The following is a 4,046-nucleotide window of genomic DNA, read 5'->3' on the forward strand; positions in this document are numbered from 1 at the left end:
ATATGATAAAGAATACCTACTGCTTCCTGAAAGTACTTTCTTCTCTAGTCTCTCCCTAGCACTTCATGTTGCCATATCTAAAAATGGCTAGTTCTTTGTGGCTGGGACAATATATGTTTGTAAGGCATCTACCATGATTGTGGGTACTGTAAAGTGATACACCATAATAACACAACAGACAGGGTATTTTATCTTCTACACAGGTACAACTCTGAGGATATAAAACTTAGACTTCAAACAGATGGCTATTTACAAATTCCACCACAAATTAAAAAAAAATTCCCCATAACCGTAGCTAAACTTTGCAGGCAAGATATTAACACAATTAGCACAATATGTCACATGCAGAAACAGATGCTGGGGCTTTTTCCTAGAACACCATATTTAAAATAGCACAAAGGGCAGTAAAGCAAAAATGCTTCAGAAATGGAACGTGTGAATCCACTCTTCTATATAAATTCCTTACAGCACAATAAGTCTCTCTGCAGATCTAGCACCAAATTTCTTGTACCCAAGAAACAAAGAGCTAAACAACAACACTTGCTATTACGTTGTTTCTTCTGAGCCCCAGCCACCAAGTCTAGTTAAACAAAACAATTTTAGTATAATCAACATGAGTCTCTTTTTAAGCAAAGATACTTCCTTTTGAGCATCAAGCAGAAAAAAGCAATTTTCTACAACCTTCTCTTTTGTCTATTATCAGGGGTCCTTCACAGGCATTTATCAAAGCCTTTTTATATCAAACATAAGGGTAAGTCAGTATATAGTTACTTATTTTCTATAATGCATTCCGAAACACTGCACAGGGCAGCTGTTTATTAGCACTTGTCTTTGGAAGTTTACTTGTAGATTTGTCAGAAGTAAAATGAAAAAAGGGGAAGCTGAAAACTCTTCTGTCCCTGCAGTTAGTCACTCGATTTAAAAGGGTCTAACAGAAGAAATATTCATGACTGCACAAGTCTTTAGAAGATAAGGAAGGAGTCAGTATAATGCACCCACATATATTCTGAGTACACATCAAATTCAAATATATTAAAGCACAGAAAACGCAGGTTTCATGGACCATGAATCTAGGCAGGAGAAAGCAAGTACTCTTATAGAGAAAGCTGTCTTTTCCAGGGGGCTGGGAGATTTAGGGTCTTTCCAGCTAAAATTGGAGAAGATTAAAACCACTGTGGTATCTGCATCTCCCAGCTGTTAAGGAAGTGCAGGAACCATGAGAAGGCAAGAAAAAAGGACAGGGTAAACTATTATATTGTCTTTGCTCCATTTTCTGATTTGGGGCAGCTAGAAGGATCATAATTCTTGTCACAAAATGAAGCTGTTCCACCCATTCTCCCGGCAAAGTCAGCACCTTGATACAGGTTCACAGCTGATCCCACACACCTGCTAGCAGCATGGTAATATATGTAGATATACTAGTTGGTACAACCGAAGTCACCATCCCTAGTCAAGGCTCCCCCAGGAAGGTGCTGAGGACGCTGGACAACAAGAGGAAGGCAGAGTGCTGTGGGTGTCTAGTCTTGCTCTAGTTTGCAGTGATATGCTTTATGCACTGGAGGGGTCATACCACTAGTTACAGCTTTAACAAAATATAAAACACAAAACCGCAACATCTTGAGCTATCCTGCATATTTGAGTTATAACCGAAGTGTTAGTTGTTAAATACTTCTCAGCAACACATGGCTTCTAGGAGTGTTGCCTTCAGAGGTACATCAGTATAAGCACTTTATTGCAGTTTTATGGATGAACATATAGGGGCATTATGCACTTATATTCATATCAGTGCTGAAAACCTATTCAGGATCAGAGCCCCTTCTGACAGGTACACTGCACAAACACACAGGAAGATGGTCACTGACCCAAAAGGCTTACAAATTTGAAGTGCTTAGAACAAGCAAATACGATGACCATTAGGAAGAACCATGGTCTCATAATTTAGCCCAGAAACTACACAAATTAATTATTCCAAATCTTAGTTCCAAGTTATCTGAAAAAGTGTTTTTGTTCTCTTGAACTTAATAAAGCCATTTTTGTAGCTATGATGTCACAGCCCTCAGAATACTGTACTCTAATGACATATAGATACAAGAGGGGTAGTCAGGTATTCATTCATTCAGTTAAGCTACTTCTTTAGCACATATCCTTGTAATTTCATCAGAACTAATTATTCTCAAGCACTGGCTTAGGTGCATCTGGCCTCAGTAAAGGCTGTATGCAGGAATACAGAGAATGTAGAACTGAGACACTGCACAGCCGAGGCGTCAGCAGCAGCACTCCAATAATAGGTAGACATGGACTGGGTTTCTTCATAGACTACCTAGCACTATCGCAATAGGAAAGAGCATCAGCACGTCTTTGCCATCAGCAGTGCAGCTCTGACATCATTACTCCATTTGTTCACGACATGACTACAGAGAAAATAAAAGTGTGTTCTAGTTTATGAGTGAAGTTCAAGGTCCTTTACTCCTCAGAATCTCATGACTTGACATGTGGCCTTTAAGGCAGAGGATTTAATACGGTTATAACATTTAAACTCTCACACTATCTGAATAATTTCACAAACTTGTTCGTTCCATATTAGCACACTCTAGATAAGTAGACTAAATACAGAGTACTTTGAAGGAGAGGAGTTTCATGACTGCCACACTGTTTTCAGGAAATCTTCCTGTTAGATGATCCCTCCTGATAGGTGTTTGATTAGCCCTTACCACCATGTAGCTCGCTAGCCCAAGCTCCCATAATGTTCCAAGTTACTTGATCCAGGCCCCGGTTTGGCCAGCTGTACTCTTTACTGTATGATCCTTTACCAAACATGGCACAATGACTTGCTTAGGTGTCTCCACTGTAAAAAACTTTAACTCTCTTCCAGTCATAAACCACTGAGAAATCAAAATGGAAGCATGCACAGATGTTCAACTGGGCTCCTTTGTCCCAGCTCCCATTCAGAGGGGTGTCATTATGCCTATGGACTCTCTCAGGCTCATTCTGATGAAGGAAGAGCAATAAGAAGGGTTATTTCCTAAACGGTACCCTGTCTGTAACAACAAAAAGATGTAGTTCCCAGTAGACTATGCAGATATGTGAACCTTCCCTGTCCTGGCTCACATGAGGAATGCAATGTTTGTCAATGGTGACACCTGAATTCTTTTCATTGGGCACGGTGCTCTGAACAGGATGGGTTATCCAGCTAGCAGTGATCTTTCCAGGCTCCCTGCAGACTTGTGTAGATATTTCTGCATTGGTTATACTCAGTTCACCTACTTGAGGCTTTCTTCGCAGTCATTATCAGCTATATATATATATATATTATATATATATATTTTTTTTTATTATTTATTAATTTTTTTTTTTTTAAGTAAAAAGGTGAGATACTGGGAAACAAAAGGATACCTTAAGGGAAGCACTGGTAAATTATAGTACCACGTAGCAAGTCAACGTGAGCTAGGAATTAGGTCACTCAATATTTTGAGCAATTTGTCTTTCAACTTTATTAACATTATTTATTGTATCCATATTTGAAGATTTCCCTCATAAATAAACACAAAAATCACCTTTAATATATAGTTTTTCCAACTAAAGATGACTTATCTTGAAAATATTTTAAAAGTTGCCTTACAGTCCAATCCTACAAATACTTTACTTACATGTCATACAGTTAATCACACACAGAAGTGTTGGCAGGACTGAGCCTGCAGATATTTCCAAACTAAGTCCTTGCCAATTTCAGTTTTGTTCACAAATATGTACAAGATGAAAATATCTGAAACTCTGATGTTTTCAGAGGTGGTTTTATAAGCAGCAACTGAGTTTCTGTTTTGTATTTTATCAGGTTATATCAGTTACCATTGAAAACTAAAAATTACTAATGAGCACTAAGAAGTTGCTCATTTCATCTTTATTGCACTTTGTTCCCACCACATTTTCAAAATTAGTGAATGTCATACAGATAACAAGCTGTTCTTGCTAAAACATCATAACTGAATTGATTGCATGTGTCTGTACCATTTACCCTTGAAAATGAGCTTCAATTAAAAAAAAAAAAA

At 38.1% G+C, this 4,046-nt stretch overlaps 1 protein-coding gene across 1 annotated transcript in view; it reads right to left on the reverse strand.

Moving 5' to 3' along the window:
• The window catches only part of NSMCE1 (NSE1 homolog, SMC5-SMC6 complex component), a 38,372-nt gene that overhangs the window by 33,184 nt on the left and 1,142 nt on the right, over positions 1-4,046 (reverse strand). The window lies entirely within an intron of this gene.

Source organism: Gavialis gangeticus, unplaced genomic scaffold (genome assembly GCF_001723915.1).
Source record: "Gavialis gangeticus isolate Ggan-Ray unplaced genomic scaffold, GavGan_comp1, whole genome shotgun sequence".
NCBI classification, from domain to species: Eukaryota; Metazoa; Chordata; order Crocodylia; family Gavialidae; genus Gavialis; species Gavialis gangeticus.